This window comes from Ursus arctos, unplaced genomic scaffold (assembly GCF_023065955.2).
Source record: "Ursus arctos isolate Adak ecotype North America unplaced genomic scaffold, UrsArc2.0 scaffold_8, whole genome shotgun sequence".
In the NCBI taxonomy this organism is placed as follows: Eukaryota; Metazoa; Chordata; class Mammalia; order Carnivora; family Ursidae; genus Ursus; species Ursus arctos.
Genome location: NW_026623100.1, coordinates 71,113,243 through 71,132,154, shown reverse-complemented (window position 1 = coordinate 71,132,154; position 18,912 = coordinate 71,113,243).

The following is an 18,912-nucleotide window of genomic DNA, read 5'->3' as shown; positions in this document are numbered from 1 at the left end:
GCAAAACCCAGACAGATGTGGAGGATCTCCTAAATAGGGGTTGTACAGGAGTATTTTCACCTGCAGAGACGGGAAAGAGAAGTAGCTGATGGGGGCCTCCTCACTGATCCTGACTCTGAGGACACCCACTAAACTCCAAGGAAGGTGACAGACTCTAGTACGGTTGAGGGATTTGCTGAAATTCCTAAGGCTCCTACAGCCCTTATAGGCTCTGCTCTTCCCCTGCGTGTCCAACATACATTTTTCCCCAGGGGCCAGTGTAGAAACTATTCTCCCAGATCCCAAGGCTGTTTGGTGTTAGAGTCTGCAGCCCCTTCCGCCCAATCTTACACACCACGGAACATTCTACATGTTACTGGGTGGGAAAGGGTGGGGTAGGTATGTATGGGGACTAGTTTGGAAAGAAAAGCTGAAAAGGGAATTTGAAGACCCAACCCAACCTTGATCAAGCCTGAAGTCCTGCTCTTTAGTTACCAGAAATCTAAAGATTCGCCTCATGATCTGGTTGGCATCTGCTTAGCTGTTTACTATGTACAGGAATCCAATCCCCCAACACCCTACTTCTCTCTACCCCTCCCCCACCCCAAACTCTGCATTTGGTTTGTCAGCTCTGTCTTTCCTGAATTCACAAAATAGCCTGTAGCTTCTTGATGGATGGGGTCATCTCTTGGACTTATTTTTTTCTTCCCAGTCATAGCCTAACACGGGACTTCCGGTGTCCACAGCAGGCGGTGAGTTCTGTTGGGGCACCGAGAAAACACGGGGTTGATTCATCTTTTGTCTGTGAGCTTTTTCAGCACCCATTCAATACCCTAGAAGAGAGTTATTACTTGATACGAACAGTACATAAAAATGTAAGCTGTAAGTAAGAGAACCATCCCCCCACCCTTTCATTTTTACTCTGTTCTCTCTTCCTACTGCCATGTGTCCTTCTGGATGTAGCCAAGAGCTTGCCCTTTTAGAGGTTCAGGCAAAGGCTGTCAGCTTTGTGTGTCTGGTAAGGGCCGTGGTCAGCAAAGTTGGTTTTCTTATTAGAAAAGTCTGTTTTATACTGTGATAAAGCTTCACACTTGTGATTTAAAAAAAATATTCTGTGGGAGAGACATAACCTCCCTCTAAATTCTCATCTCATGGCGTAACTCCATCCACAAACTCATAACTCAGAGCGGCCTGTGGTTGAAAATCATGTACACATTTACTGCTTATTCCTTGTTGCTAGAGGGTAACATAGGTTAGCCACAGAATAATCCCTAAAACAGTAAGAAGCATAGCCATTCCTCTCTCTCCTCAGCCTTTATAAGCGTTCATAACCTGAATGCATACCCCTTTTAAAAACCAAATCAATTCTCTTTTTTTCTACCTCCTTTATCATTACCTTTTGGCTCTGCTACCTGGAACACTGGTTCTCAAAGTGTGGCCAGCATTAATATCACCTGGGAACTTAGGAATGCAAATTATCCAGGTTTTATCCCAAACCTAATGAATCAGAAACTCTGGGGATGGGGCCCAGTAATGCGTGTTTTAAGGAGCCCTCCACGTGATTCAGATGCATGCTCAAGTTGGAGAACCACTGACCAGTGCCTTTGCTTTGTAGGAACTAAGTATCCTGGCATCTCAGAGACAACAGCTCTCACTTTAACCATCACACTTGTAAATACAGGACAGGGAGCAACTCATGAGAGCCTGCGGCGCGCCTCCAGAAAGTATCCCTGTATCCAAAGGGTAGTCTGGCCAATCCACGTGTTAGCACTGCAGTCCTGATTGAGGGCAACACCTCCAGAAGGCAACTGACTTGGAATTTGAGAGGAAGCGACTGCACATCATAATCAGTAAATTGCATGGGGATGAACAGAAGCATCTGCTACTAACATTTTCAAAGCTACGTTTTTCACAGGTACATTCCAGAGTGTAACAAACCATTTCCACATGTGGGGCCTGATCTTTCAACTATATATCTTACCTGCCTTTTGTGTCATCACAGATTTCTTTAGAAGTTAAAGTTCACTTCAAAGTCACAGTGAAGCCAAAAACTTTTCCAGGTGCAGTGATGAGTCTTCAGAGATGTTGGTGATCAAGGGCAGAACTGTGAATTCATGGAGCGCTGCGAGAGCTAAACTGCCTTAGTGCCCTTCTCACTCCTGAGATACCCCCTGACCACTTCAATTACGTGGATGTGCACTGGAATCCCTGAGGAAGCTTATTAGCATATGGATGCCAGGGCTCCACTCCTAGAAGTTCTAATTTAATTATTCTGGGTAGGGTCTATGCATTGGTATTTTTAAAAAGCAATCCATGTTCTCCTACTGTGCACTCCAATTCTAGAACCACTGAATTAAATGGATATTTCTTGAGTACTTACTACACGTGAGTCCCTAGTAAGGCCAACAGAAGATTCAAAAAAGCGTAAGGAAAGAGGCTATGTCTTCAAGAAGCATGGAATGGTGGGATGGGGAGCAAAATATACACACCTAACTAGAACCCACAGCAGTCTCAAGGGCTGCACGGTTATCTGTGACAAGTACAGGGCTGAGCTAATTCTGGGTGGAAACAAATGGTTAGAGCTCCGCAGAGGAGACTGACTTTGAATTTTGTTTTGGAGGATTTTTATCAGACAAGGAAGAGAAAACACTTTGGGCTGAGAAAATGAAAATAAACAGAAGTGTGAAGACAAGAAAGTTCAAGAATTTTGGAGGGATCAGTGAATATTGTATAGTCCACCTAGGGAATGAGGTTGGCAAGGTCATTCAGGCCAGATTTTAAAGGATTTGTGAATGCCATGGTAACAATTTAAATCTTATTCTCAAAGAAAATAACCCTATATGTGTTTTAGAAAGATACATCATTTAGAAGATAACTACTATTTCAACTAATGCAAGTGTTGGGAACTATATTTAGCCAGTTAAATAAACACTCATTGACCATTTAATTTACTTTGTTGCAAATTCCCAAACTAGAGTCTAAGAGGAATTAAAAAATGCGCCAGGCAACTATTTATAATAGATTCTTGAACCTTACACTCTCTTATAAAACTAGTATACAACAGAATTTTGTTGGATAAATAGCCCATTTCTGTTGCTACTGATAATTCTTATTTTTTTTTAAATCATTTATTTATGGTATAAGTAGCTTACTGGAGCCACTCAGAACATTAGCCCAGATCCCCTGGCTGAATTGGTGTTTATCAGGTTTTTCCACTATAAAATTACCTTTCCCCCCCTTTTGATACGGTACTCTTTGAAAGGAAGTCACTATTCACACCTCCTTGAGGGCAGACTGTCCACATAAATTATTTGGAATTCTACATGGGACATGTGTCTACTCTCCCCCATTTTTTTTTTTTGGTTCATTCATTTATATCAGTATAAGCCTAGAAATTTATTTTATACTTTGTATTAGAATCCAATACTGCATTACTTATTGTGACTTTTTTTTTTCACTTGTCAGGGCAACTTTCCATTCTTTTAAATCATAATTCTAAAACCATGGTTATATAATTTAGTATTCAGATCATCATCCTTTTTAGACTGAGCTCTTTCCATATGAACTCTGGTGTAGAGATGTTTGTGATTGCAAAGAACAGAGCTGACCACACTTCCATTCTTCAGAAACTGATCTCGGAAGGAAGGAGGGGCATCAATGCCTGCCGTTACAAGCAGTTACTTGGAAATCCAGGAGAATCTGGACATCCTGGAAAATTAGACATTCAACAAATGACTCTCTTCACCAACCTCACTCTACCTCACAAACGTCCTTGGGTTACCCTTAACAAGAAAAGAACACTCCTTTCCCTCTCCTTTTGCCACTAATACAAGCATTAATTACACCCTCTGCCGAAGTATGCAGAATATTTACTCTTATGATTCTAAGCAGACTGCAGACACTGATGTGGTGAAATCTGAGAGGCTGAGCAGCTGAGTCCTAGGGTTTCAGGCTGAGTTTGGGGAAGGATCAGTTATTCAATTTACCATGCACAACCAGAAGTTTGCTCCTTGATTTTCACCAAGCCTGTGCAAAGAAAGCCACTTGTTCACAGTCCTAGTATAAGAAGACGAAAAATAATAAACCTCTTAAGATAGATATGGCCAAACCACCACCATACCCACACGTTGGTGAGGGCACAGAAGAACGCCTTATCCTTCCTGACCAACCTTACGCTATCCACTGATCTTCCTTCAGTTCGCTAGGCTCCCCTTCGCCCACCAGTCAAGGGCCCTCAATTGTCCTCTCCGTTCACTCTCAGTAGATGTTCACAACCATGTATGGGATCTTGCTGACACGGGTACTTACTTCCTCTCCTGGGATGTCCCGGTGACAATGAGCCCACCTCAGTCCATCCACAAAGCCCAGCAGGAAACTAGCCCAGCTGGGGCAGCTGGATGAACATTACTGGCATCTCCCAGTAATGTTGAAGCCAGGAGAAAAATGTAAGTACCGCTTCACCTCCTTACAAAACTGAAGGAGACCATGCCTCCAGACTTCCGGGTACACTTCCTCTTCTGGCAAGAGCACTTCTTTACCATCTGTTTCTGATGTTTTCTCTTGTCTCATCTTCCCAAGCAGGCTCACAAGAGCTCTCCCCTCCTTCTAGCCTGCTGCTTTGTGAATTCTCTCCCCAGCATTTACTGAATCCTCCTACCACTTAGAATGTTCTATTCACCTTCACCTACCTACAGACCCTAGCCCTAACTTCAGGGCATAACTCAAAATTTACCTACCCTGGAACCCTTTTCACTTCCCTGCCCAGAAATTTCCCCTTTCCTGCCCACATGGTATATCTTCTGCCCTGCAGGAGCGGTCTGTTTTCCTCCGCTAAAGGCAGAAGGTGGGTCCTATGCATCTTTTATATCCCCTAAAGCCCAGGAATTGTTTCCTAATGTAATGGTGCATGAGACCCCTTGGCAAACCATAGAAATGATTCTGCAAGGGATATAGAGCTGATATTTTCAGCCATTTCAGATGTAGAAAATCAGCTACATGTGGATGAGGAGGTTTACAGAAAGTCGAGTAGATACTTATCTTTGCTCCCCCCTCCAGTATCACAAAAGATAGGAACCCCAAATGACAAAGAAAGTGAAAGAGGGGATTATAGCAAACAAGAAATAACCAATGAAATTTAGGAAATAGGAAGCAGATACACAGTGGTGACTAAAGTCTGACGGCCAGTCAAGGGTCTGTGGAGCCAAAGGATGACAACAGATTCAGCTAGTACAATTCTGGAAAGGCACAGAGATGGGAGGGTGTCAAGTACCTCTAAAGGCCAAGGTGTGGGTTGAGCCTGAAACAGGAGGATTGGTTGGTAGACCCCAGAATCACCCCCCTCAGCCCACGCAACAAAATAATCACCTTTCTTTCCACCAGGCACAAAACAGGTTGGACTTGAGGTCCCCAGGTCCAGTTAAAGGCGAGGGTGAGGCACCAAAATAGAAAGATAAGAGTGTAAGTAAACATCTGAATGTGAAATGGTGAAACCCACCATCTTTCCCTGCCCAGTAGCCAGAACACCAGGAGCCAGAATTATCCTCCCCAGGCAGGGGGCTGGAGAATCCTCAGGGGAAGTTGATCAGTCCCAAGGGAAAAGAAACCGACTGATCCTGTGCACCCAATGAAACAGCCAGGTCCTCACCCAATAATCCCAAAGCAAAGTCCAAGGATTAACGAGCACTCCTCTCCCCACCCTAATCACAGCTACCAAACATATACACATGGGTTCAGACCAGCTTTTTAGGGACTCTACTTGAAAACAAATCTCTGACTATATGTTAACTATACTGGAAATAAAAAATAAATCTCTGTCGGGGTGCCTGGGTGGCTCAGTCGTTAAGCGTCTGCCTTCGGCTCAGGGCGTGATCCCGGCGTTATGGGACTGAGCCCCACATCAGGTTCCTCCGCTGGAAGCCTGCTTCTTCCTCTCCCACTCCCCCTGCTTGTGTTCCCTCTCTCACTGGTTGTCTCTCTCTCTGTCAAATAAATAAATAAAATCTTAAAAAAATATCTCTGTGCCATTCATGTGCACTAAGACATTTGCAGTAAGTTTCTAATAGGAGTCTAAACTAAAAAAGGGGGGGGGAGTTACTCAGAGGAAGCAGAAGCAATTGAGGAATCAGGAAACATTTTTTTAAAAGAATGAATGATCTCAGATGTAAGAAAAGATATTAAATCTATGCAGAAAAGAGTAAGTACTAGTTTAAAAAAAACAGTGAACAAAAAGATCTCTTTCAGAAACTCAAAATCTTATAGCACTTAAAATTAGCATTTAAAATTCAATAGAATATATAGATGATTAAATTTAAGGAAATCTGGAAAGTATAACACAAAAATGGATGGAAAGGGAAAGCAATAAGCTAGAAAATTAAAGATAAACTCATGAAGACTGACGTTTGACTTATGAGCTAACCGGAAGGAAGAGTCAGAGAAAGAAACTGTAAAAATACATACTGTATAAAATAGAAACCATACATATATATGATATTCTTGAGCCAAGAGATATAGCTTTCCAGATCAAAAGACTCTATTGCCTACCCAGCATGTTGAATTAAAAAGAAGATTCATCAAGGCATATCATCATAAGATTCAGGATAAAGAAAAGCCCTAAAAGTTTCCAGAGAGAAAAATCATACAAAGAATTCTTCCCACACAAAGACTAAGGAATAAAGTACTGCCTCATACTTCTCAAAAAGTAGCTTTGGGAGCCAGTCGAAAGTACTAGAAATGCCTTAAAATTCTAACAGGAAACTATATCCAATCTAGAAATCTATATTCAAACTATAATCAAATATGAAAGTAGAATAAAAATATTCCCAGACACGCCAAGTCTTACAACATTTTTCTCCCTCGTGCTTTTTTCCTAAGGACGCTACTGGAAGATGTGATTCTCCCCAATTTCAAAGACATAAACTAAGAAGAGGGAAGGCGTGAGGTCCAGGAAACCAGGGATCCAGCTTAGCAGACAGCTGAAGGAAATTCCCAGGATGATGATCAAGACAAATCCTAGGATACAAGTGAAGCATCAGCCCTAGAGCATAAACAATCCTGACTGGCAAGAGAAGGATGGGACAGATGGTGCTAGAAAGAATAACTCTAAGAAAAAACAAAGCCTGAAAGGTCGCCAGAAGTATTTGTTCATATTGAGAAGTTCTTAATAGCCCCATTAGAAGAGCTGGGGAAGAATTATGCAGATAATACTACAAAACAAAAGAAGGCATTATTGACCACAGAAAGTTGTAGGGACACATAATGAATAATCCTATATTGTATAGCTCAACTTTTATTAACATTTCCAAAATTATATACCATCAAATATTGCATGTTGGTTTGACTAAAAATGGTGGCTTGAATATAAAGGTGGAATGGGGAGAGGAGATGTCCCTGTGTTCAGGGCAGGGACAGAAGGGCAGTATAGACAGAATGAAATCCTCATCTTTCATAGAACAAAGTCAATAGGTAATGTCTAAAATGGAAACCCTGAGAAAAAGTCAGCATAAACCTGATCCTGAGAGATATGGAAGAACATTCCAGAGGGAACAACAGCAAGGAATACAAGGGGCTGTTTCAGAAGGATAAAAGTCAGGGGTGGGGAGATGCTGTTTTGTATTATAAGATTTATAATGTTATTTGACTTCTGCTTTTCAGAGAAGCAGTAGGATATGGTGCTTCAAAGCCCAGACCTCAGTTGGATTTCAGCTCTGACGCTTGTTGACTGTGTGAACCTGGTCAGGAAACTTAACCTCCCCATGCCTCAGTTTCCCCCTTCAAACAAGAGTAATAATAATGCTTGAATCAATTAATAAATTAAAACAAAGTGGTACTTACTGTTTTATAACTCTTTGTTATTTTTGTGAATAAACTCCATACACACATTACTTAAAAACTAAAATTAAAATAGAAAAGAATAGAGCAGTATGCAAATTTTACTTCTGAAGACTCAGCTTCTGAAGACTCTATTCTTTCTTCACATGAAGTAACAGTCAGATTCTTATGTTCAGTTTTGCCCTAACTGCACCAATTTCTGTTCCTTTCCTTTCCCACAGAGAACGTCCATGAAAACAGCAACTACTGAGAGGCACAGGGCCTCGGCCCTCCTCATCCACACCCCCCAGTTGGGTGCTTACGGAGTGGTGCATGCCATCCTTCCAGCCCTTCCTTGGCTGGGAACCACAGTATCAGTGAGAACACACCGAGTCTGACTTTGGGCTTGTGCTTTTCGAGGTAACAAGTCATAGATCATCCTAAATCACTGTGGTCATCATGAAAGAACTTGCTGCCCTGCCAGGGTCTCAGACAGAGCTCTTTGTGTTTCAAAAGTGAATGAAAGAAGCATGCAGACACATTCGAGGAACCAGCTCTTCATTCATTCTTCAAGGGTAGAAGAAGACCCTCCCTTACCGTCCCCTCTCCCCTGCCCTGTGCCTTCACCTGAACTCACCCTGAGAAATCAGTACCCAGTAGAAAAGCTAGAAGGCCTCTGCCATCTTATCCAGCTACCATCCGGGCTCTCGTCAGCACCCACACAAGCAGGGAAAGCAGGGTGACCTGCTCCACGGCAGAGCACACATGTGTGCCTCAGTGGAACTAAGTGCTTTCGTTACAGAATGCAATGCATGCATGTGAATGAGTTTGCTCATAGCTCTGACATCTACTCACTCCGAGACCTTGCATAAATATTGTCAGTTCTCCAGGGCTTGTTCTGCCCTGCTGGAAAATCTGAGTCCAAGAATCAACACCCTCATCTCAGCCGGGGTGTGCAAGTCCTGAGGCAGTGACGGCACTCCCACAAGGTAGCACCAATGAATCAGGACTGGGACTCAAACCCCAGTCTACGGAGCCTGGGATGTTGCTCTTTCCATGGTGCTTGATCACCGCCCGAAATCCGAATTATCATCATCCCATCAGACTCTTCCATGTGAAAACCCAAACCCCATCCAGAAATCCACAGAAAAAGTGGTTCCTTCTCTCCTGATACAATTCCTTTTCAAGGCTTCAGCAGGAGATTTTGATCTTACCAAGAAATTCCCAACAGAAATAACAAGTGGAAGATTACAAGCTCCAAGTCAATTGACACAACCCTACGCTTGCCTCTACAGTCACGTCGGCGCATCAGACAGCAAGTTCGCACACAAAGTCGTGAACTCACCCTGCTGCAGACCAGCAACACCAGCCTCTCGGGAAGGGAGCTGCTTCTGAGCAAGTAACCGCGATGGAAAGCCAACGCTCCCCTCCCTCCCCTCCCCTCCCCTTCCCTGCCCACACCCACCCAAAGGCCAGTCTCTACCAAGCTGTTTGGCAACTCCGTTCAAGACAGCTTAAGGTCCAGGAGTGGATTAGGAACAGCGAACACTCTGGCAATCATTTTCCTTTCCCTTGAGCCCAGACTTCAGTGGGCGTGCAATGTGGCATTTTGCTTCTGATTTCAACCACTTCCCCAGCAATTCAGCACGAGAAAAATAAGAGCCCTTGCCAGCACAGGAGCAGCCAGCCCCAAGTCCTCTGCCTCCCTGCCACGGAAAGACCCGTGGTGACCGGACCATCTCCTGTCCCAGGACCTAAGGAGCAGGCCACCAGTGACCTGTAGGATGAGGCAGGAAGGTTTATCCTGAGCTGCTGCCTTCCCTTCAGCCAAGGAAGCAGATGGGCCTCCCATCCTGCTGAAAGCAGCCCGAGCAATCTACAAGGATGGACAAGCCATTTTACTTTTCAGCTACTCATGGCAGTTGTCGAAAACTCTGTATTCTGTGTATCTGTGTAATTGCCAGAGATCAGAAGTCTAGAACACAAGCTAAGGGAACACTGGGCATATTACCTTCATTCTCTGGTCCCCCCTGGGTTTCTGGTCCTGTGTCCCTCACTCATCCTCCACTTATCTGACAAGTGATTCAAAACACATCTCTGAACATACCATGCCCTCACACGGAATTACCCAGGGCTCCTGGGAACCTGCCGTGTAGAGCACCAGGTGTCGGTGTGGACCCTCAGACGGCCCCCCCAGCTTCTTCAACTGCCAGTTCTTGACTGCATCCTCTGCTTCGGGGTTGCAAAGCCATGCAGAGCCCAGGTCCTCTCTCACCTCTTCATTGCTGAATGTGCATTACCTCCTCCTGCTCTCAAATGGCCAAAGCCCCAGCGGAAATGCTACCTCCTCCAGAAAACCCTCCTTGGCTCCTCCAAAACCCTGTGGATTAAATGTTCCTCCATGGAAGATTCACTGTGTTCCTAAAATGACCTCTATCGAGACAATTTTAAAAACTCTGTCCCTCAAGCTAGTTTGTGAGCTCTTTATGAGGGACAGTCACTCTCTTCTCTGAGTGCCTACATCAGCACCTGGTGAACCGAATATGTTCTGAGACTGTGTGTTGATTCAAAAATTCTTAAGGGCAGGGAATATGTTATATTCCTTTTTTTGTTTTGTTTTTTATCCTCCAGGCAATAGATGCTTCAAGTGGTTTGTGAATGACAGAATAAACCAAAGAACTACATTTCCCCAACTTAAAGAATCTGTGCTTTGTCCTCAGACAAATCCATGTCTGCGCGTCAATAATGTCAACCTGGGAATTTGTCTTTTTTTTTTTTTTGCATTTTGTTAAAATTTAAATTCAATTAGCCAACATATAGTACATCATTAGTTTCAGACGCAATGTTCAATGATCAATCAGTTGCATATATACCCAGTGCTCATCACATCATGTGCCCTCCTTTAATGCCCATCACCAGTTACCCCATCCCCTCACCCACCTCCCCTTCCACCCCAGGACGCACTCTGCTACTCGTGTTCCCTCCCTGCTTCCTCCTATCCTGTCTTCTCCTCCAGGCAGTTCAACATTGCCCTGCAGACTTCCTCTCCTCCAGGTGATGGTGGAGGAGTCCCACCCGACCTTTTTTGCTGCAGGTGCTTGAGCCCCTTGGGACTTACAGATAGGCGGTGCAGGAGAAGTTCACTTACCTTTTCATCTGGATAACTGCACCTGTGGTCCACGGACGGTATGGGCTTCCGGAGGCCCTCCATGTTTCTCGCACAGTTCTGTGGCAGAAAAAAAAGTCCTCATTATTATCTAATCAAGGTAGACACAACAGGGGGGTTATAAAATGAGGCATGATAAAATAAGGGGGTTAAAAAGGATTGTTACTTCACCTCCTTACCCCAGCTCTGCCTCCTCCAGCCTAGAACGTTCACTTTGCAATAGATGGCATGGGCTGACATATATATAAGATCACTGATCTGAGCCTGAGGTTTCCCAAAATTTGTCGATAATCACCTTCCAGGAAGCAGTGGGCTTTAGCCAGCATCTGACATGGCCTACAAATTTTGGTATAAGCTATTTCTGAGGAAGACTGTTTTTGTAAAGGGGCCACCAGCACACCCAATAGACACTCTCTGGCAAGTTTGTGAATTGCTACAACATAAAAAGGCAGGCCCGGTTTGAATTACCAGGCTCCAATTCCTCACTGGAGTTTTGGTCACACTCACTACACAAACCATCTGGAGCCTCGCTCTGGCACTTTGTTATTTACTCGCGGTCCCAGGTGGAATTAGAGCCCATAATTCACCGATGTCCGCCCTCTTCTCCATGGACAGCGTCATACCTCATCTCAGCAGTCGCCCCCTAGCCATCCATCAGCCATTCCAACTTGGCAATCCCTTGCCAAAGTGGATGTTTTTTCTCTGGGGATTATCATTATAAATTAATGTTTTAAACTTGGGGACTAGGCTGCCATTTTGGAGAGCATTTTGCCTTTTTTCTCTTAATCTCACATGTCTCAAACTTATAAAGGGCCCACTTATTTATCCCATTTTCCCTTCCTCCCTTCATAAAGAATTCTGATCACCAGCAGACCATATGCTCCAACTCCTTTTACTTCTCTGGGAATTCATTACCAAACAAACCAACCAACAAGGAAAACCTCCCATCAGCTCAAGGTGCTCAATGAGAAGACCACTGCTTATCAGTGAAGATTGAGCATGTTTCTGAATCTCTCTGTGCCTCAATTTATCAGGGGAGGAGGCAAGAGGAAGTTTAGTCATAAACCATGTACTAGTCTGTGCTGGGTGGTACAAAGGAAGGACCTTCTTGGTGAACAAAAGTCAAAAGAGAGGGAGAGGTACGTTGTGTCCAAGAATTGGAGAAGTACAAGGAGTTTGCTATGCTAGAATGCAGGAAACAGGTGAGGAGCAGAAGACGACACCCAACAGACATAGGGAGTGAGATGATGAAAGTCCTTGAACACCATGTAAAGAAGTCTGGATAGGTCTTTCAAAGTGATAGGAAGTCATTGAAGTCTTTAAGAAGGGGTATCATGTGTTTAGACCTTTTGTTTTTAAAAATATTGTCAGAAAGGCGGAGCCTGGATTGAAGAGATGCAGAAGTAAAGGGAGAGTCCAGTCAGGGGACTGTAGGGTCAGTGAGAATGGATGGTGGCAAAGTGGAGACCAAGAGGATAGGACAGAGCTAAGAGATCTTTAAAGGGGTCAACGGGAATGAGGGAAGGAATGACTTGAGTAAACGCTCAACTTTCTGGCGTGGACAACCGGATGAACAATGATGCCATTCACCAAGGTAGGGAATAGAGGGAGTTTTTCAAGAAAGGGGAATGAAAAAAAGCAATTTAGTTTGGGGACATTTTGAATGAGTGCTTGTGGGACACTCAAAAAGAGTTTCTGGTAGGCAGGAGAATTTTCAGGAAAAAGGCGTCTTTGATATATACAGTGTGTGATAACTGAAGACACAGGGAAGGTAAGATCATGCAGGGAACAGGGAGAGTAGGAGCAAATGGGAGAGCTTGCCATAAGACCCTAGGAATCACTAACCAAGGAGGATAGATCTTCAAAGAGAAAGTAGTCAATTGTGTCAACTATACCACAAGTGAAGTCCTGGAGAGCAGAAACCAGAAAGAAGCGGGCTTGGAAATGAATTGGGAGAGACAGTAAATGTGAGCAGTGAATGCAGTATTTTGGTAGGTTCAACTATGAAAGGAGAGAGACAGGGCCAAAGGAAATTATTGGTTGGTCAGTGGCTTGTTGTTTTATTTTCTTCTTCTTCTTCTTCTTCTTCTTCTTCTTCTTCTTCTTCTTCTTCTTCTTCTTATTATTATTATTATTATATTATTATTATTATTACTTTAATGTTTTTTTAGAGAGGTGGGGGGAGGGACAAAAGGAGAGGGGGAGAGAGAATCCCAAACAGGCTCCACACCCAGCACAGAGCCCAACATGGGGCTCAATCTCATGACTGAGATCATAACCCGAGCTGAAATCAAGAGCCAGACACCCAACCAACTGAGCCACCTGAGCACCCCTGTTGTTTTATTTTTAATAACCATTTTGTTTTGGAGTAATTTTGTATTACAGAAAAGTTGCACCAACAGTCCAGTTCCACATATTAACACCTTACATTATCATGGTACATTTACCAAAACTCAGAAACCAACATTGGTACATTACTATTAAGTAACTTACAGACTTTATTTGGATTTTATCAGCTTTTCCACTAATGTCCTTTTTCAGTCTCAAGTTCCAATCCAGGGTACCACGTTGCATTTAGTTCTCATATCTCCCTAATATCCTCTGGTCTTTGTTTTTCATGACCTTGACAGTCTTGAGGAGTACTGGCTGGTAACCCATAAAATGCCTCACAATCTGAGTTTTTCCCATGGTAAGACTGGGCTTATGAGTTTTGGGAAATTATACCATACAGGTACCCTCTTTGTCACTTCATATCAGGGCTATGTGGAGTCCACATGACAATGCTGACGATGTTAACTTGATCACTTGGTTAATGTACTGGCTTCTCCACTGTGAAGTTTCTGCTTTCCCTTACCCGATTCTGTTCTTTGGAAGTGACTCACCACCAAGTCAGCCCACACTTTGGTGTGAGATGGGGGTGGAGTAGGATTAAGCTTCACCTCTTGTTTTGTTTTTAATATGAGGGAGATCCTCCTCACTCAGCCTGTAATCCTCATAATTTTCTCCTATATTTTGGATAAAACTATAACAATTGGAGTCTCAAGCACACAATAGAGCACTTAATCCTAGACTTTATTTCGTTCATTTTTCAATTTTACATGTGTTATTCAAGGTTCCAGGCAAAACAACTCAATGCCTAGTCTGGGACTCCTACTATACTTCTCTTTCCTTGACCCATTTGGTTACCATGTCCTTTCATTTTTACCTGTTTAACATCTCATATTTAGTCGCAGGTGATAATTGATAAAACTCTGTCAGATCGACTGACTCCTAAGTCGCTTACCTTTTCCTCCAGGTAGAACCCCGTCATCAGCCCCAACTCTTGGTAAATACAGAATGACAGCAAAGGAGACAAAACTCCCTCTGTATCATCACCATACTCTAGTGTGGTCAATATGAGTATCAGATGGCTTAATAGCTTAGAGCTTTGGCTTAATAGCTTAGAGCTCATCCTGAGGAAATGGCTCATAAAAAGCCCCTTCCTGGCATTTTTCACAGAAACTCCCCAAGAATATGTGTTTGGACAAGAATCATCTGCTTGTGGGATGCTTGTAGGATGAGTCCAGTCTCAGGAAAGGACAAGCAGGAGATCTGGGTTCCAGGATTGGTTCTGCCACTAACTTACTCTGGAAACCAGGGCTCCCCCTTCCAACGTGCATACCTCGATTTGAGCATTAATAAAATGAAGGAGTTGGGCTGATTATAACGAATTCAGTTCATTCCACCAGCTGCTTTATTAAGCACCGACCACTTGATTTCATTGTTGGGGCTTCTTTGTTAGAGTCACAGGACAGTGTGATTGGCTTTGGGAATGCTATGTAGAAGCTACATCTCAGAAGAATCACATGGAAAAGGGATTAGGGCTGCACAGGTCAAATTCCAGCTTGCTGAGTTGTGTGAGATAAATGTGGGGAAGCCCAGTGGAAAGAAGGGGCTCCTAACCTCTCAAGAGACAATGCATGCTTCTTCCCAGGGGGTGGGAGGCTTGGCAGCCCTCTGTTGCCTCCAGCCCCATCTCATCAGGTGGGGTTAGCCCGCTGTTCAGCTCACATGACAGATGGCTCTTTGGGCCTCCAGAGTGTTCTCCAGCCATCACCGGGTTGTCAAACTGCAAACAAAAGCCATTCATTGCCCTCATCTTCTCTCCCGAATTCTTCCTAGCTTCATAACCTCAAATGCACAAGCTATGCCATAATCATCTGAGGGTCTTCCACTCCTTGCTTATCTACATGAACCATATTTTTCTGGAACTCAAAAAATCAGCACATATCACCTGACAAAGAGTGCCTTTGCTACTCCTGACTGCAAAAACAGTCTAGGAAATGTACTTTGGGTACCAAGATATTATTTCCACATTCCTACAATGATTTCTAACATCTTTTCCAGGACTAACCGAACAGAGTTGCAGTTACAACTGCCTTAGCAAGTTTGGATGCAAGGTGCCTTGCACAGCCTCTCTTCTCCATTTTCCTCCTACCGTTACAGTCACTACTGCAAGGAGTTAGCATACTATCAAGGCGAAAGGTGGAAAGAGGAGTGAGGAAAACACCTGGCCAAACTCACCTGTAGGCAGGGGTGACTGTGGACAGAAAGATTAGAGGAGTACAAAGTACCACTTGTCTGTGTTGGATCTGCTGATACTTAAAAGCCAACCATCGCAAATACATAACTTTGACACCAATTTTTACTTATAATTAAACAAAATGCCCAAGAGTGTCTGGACTCAAAGTTTTTTGTTTTTCAATTATTACCAACTTCAAGAGAAGGTTTTGATGTCAGGTGGGAGATTATGGGAAGGTGGTAAACATCATGTGTCTGAGACAAGGGTTGGCATGGGATCCTTGCTTGCTGTCTGCTATAGTTCTTTAAGAAACGGCCAGCCACTTGCTCCCCAGTGGAGTCTAGGAGTGGGAGACCTCTGGCTCTCCATAATCCCAGAGAGAGAGCAAGAGACACCAGGGGGAAATGGCCAGTCTCATGGTGGCAACATCCTCATCCACTGCAGGGACATAATCGCCCACCATTATTCAGAAGAGCCTCGCCTGGGACCCCCAGGACCTGAGTTCTAAAGTTGGAACTTTCCACCGTGAAATTAGAAGGCTGATAGATAATCTTTAACATCTTGCTCAGCTTGAAGGATCTATGGTTCCTTTAGATTAAGCAGGTATTTCTCCAGAATGACAGGGAATATAGGAGACACATGGGTAGCATGAACGTCTGGTTGTGAGAAAGATGAGGAGCGGAAGGGCATTGAAGACGGAAAGGTCCTACCCATATGCGATCCATACAACTTCTCTGAACAGTTCCAGGAAAAATGTCTTTCTCTCCTTTGTGCCTTATACTTCTGACATAGTAGTTCACATTCTAGTTTGCCCTAGACTTTCTCAGTGGCTTTAATTTAATAGCAAAATCATCTAAAAATCTATCATTTTGTTTGATTCCCCAACCCCCTCAAAACAAACAATGTACTTGGCAGGAATTCCCATCTCCATTCCCCAAGGAAAAATTCTGGGGCTCACCAACTTAGAAAAGGTGCCACATAAGAAACTTATGATCAACTGAAGCCAGAACCCACCCCCCCCCCCACACACACGCACACACCAGGTTTTTGGAGCTTTACAGTTTCTTAAAAGTATCTGCAAGCAAAGCCTGCTAAACGCATATTTTATCTCCCTCATCAACTGGCTAAACTTCTCCAAAAAGAGTGTATCACAATAAAGCTTACATTTGGGTTACCTGCTCCGTCATTGACAGGACAGTAACTTTCCAACTACGCTTCTCACCCCTTAGAGATCCCACCAAGCCTCTTCCAGGCTTCTGAGTATCTTTGAGCCGAGCAGCTGGGGGCTCTAGGCTCTCCCCTTAATTCAATCTGAACAGCTCCACTTTTATCTGCTTTATTTATTGGTCTCTCTCTAGGTATTAAAAAGTGTTGGAGAACCACTGTAGGGCAAGTTCTAGGCCGCAGCGTTATTTCCAGCCTGAACCCAAGTTCCAGTCTCTTTACATGACATGCTAATAAATCTCTGCTTTGGCCTCCCAATAGAAGAGGGGAGGACAGAAGCAGCCCATTGGTCTTCAAGACATACTGTTGTCTGTCACATCAGGATGCCCCCAGGGGGTCTTAAATCCAGAGAAACATGAGAGGAGTCATTTCACATCTTAAGACCCCTCTGATGAGAGAAGCCTCATTACCACGCGTGCACAGTAGCTAGTATTTTACATAGACTAACTGGCCTGTTTTCATTCCTTTTAAATACCCAAAGGCATCCTACCTCCATGAGGAGCTGAAGGCCTACAAACCATGGTCGTAAAAGCTGTTTGCACACTACGCGAGTGCTAAAGAGCACCTGAAACCACTTTGCTTCTATTTGTTTTGCCCCCTAATATGCACACTGGTATATTAGTGTTTCTTTTGAATCCCCCTGGGTTTGGATATTATACACCCAAGTTTTACTTCAAATTGAGTTTTCACAGCTGGATTATAAACCAATGGAAATGTTGACCCAGCACCAACTATATCATTCCAAACAGGTGTTGCTTTAATTAGCCTTATCGTAAAACAAAAATTAAAAATTAAAGGAAAACATTGTAATGTACCTAAAGAGTTTCTGAAGGTCTTAAAGGGAGCAGGCAAATTACTGAGGACTTTTAAGCCTTATCTCCGATTCTCAGAGGCACTCTTAAAAATTCAGGAACACTTCTGAAGCTGCAGTAACACCCTGGTGTTTTAAGAGGAGAAAAAAAAGCTGGCTTCCCTGGCATGTTTTTCAATGAAGAAGGAAGTTTTTAAGTGAAGGGAGAGAGGCTTTGAAAATCCATTCACCTAGGTCCTAGATGTCCTCATCGCAGACTGGAAGAAGACAAAAAGGGCAGTCTTTGGATGTCACTCCTGACCTTCAAGGGGATTAACATGATTTTCCATGCAAAGACAAAGGAGTTTTTACATGATTTCAATTCACTGCAGAAAACATACCTACCAGGGACTTACACAGAGGTGGAAGAGAGGTTGCAAAAATCCTACCCTCAAAGGGTGTTCAGGCTCGCTGTTTCACACACATGAAACCACTTAGAGACCAAGTTAAAATTGGATATGAATTAGCTCAGGTGTGTTGACATTTCAGCAAGACAACACAAACTTCCCTTGGCCCCAGGAAGTGTAGGATGACCTCCCAGAGAAAGCAGAGCGAGTGGCTAGCTTCCAAGATTGAATATGGAGGGACAAGCCAACGGAGCATCTCAAGCTGGAGAAACTGCATCAGTCAGGATACAGAGCAGTGGTTCTCCAGGGTGATTGGACCCCGGTCACCTGCAGAGCTGGTTAAAACTGATTACTGGGCATCCAGAGGTTCTATTTCAGTACATCTGCAGTGAGGGTCCCAGAGTTTGCATTTTTAACAGGCTTCAAGCTGATGCAGCTGTTGCTGTCCCACGGACCACACTTTGAGAACAACTGATGTGGAGAAAAGGTTGCACATAGCTGTTAGTTGTCCAGTGTAGGCTGACTTAGCTCTGACACGATTCATATACAAGAGTGGAGAATGTTCCTTAGAAAGATGTTGTTTTTTGATGGTGTTAACTAGATCATTTTTATGCTAAAAAATTACTCCTTTTCAATTTAACCCTCTTTCTTGCCATGTTGAGTCTTACCTTCTTTCTCAAAGGAAAGAGGTGAATTCTCCAGTGAGTGCTATACGTGGTGCTGTACCTCTGTTAATTAAAGTTTTCATTAAAAAATACAAAAAATTATCAAAACAGTAATGATGATGATGCACTCTGCACTTAACTAACTATGCACTCACACGCCTCTGCTTGTACTCTTGTAGGCACAGGTGGCATGCTCTGTGAGATGCAGAGAGGTCCCGCTGCTCTTAAAAATCTCCTCTCCTCCTCTTTCCCAGGAAAATACCAACTTCTCTCATCCTTTCTTAGCTTAAGGGTTAAGTTCTTCCAAAGTACAA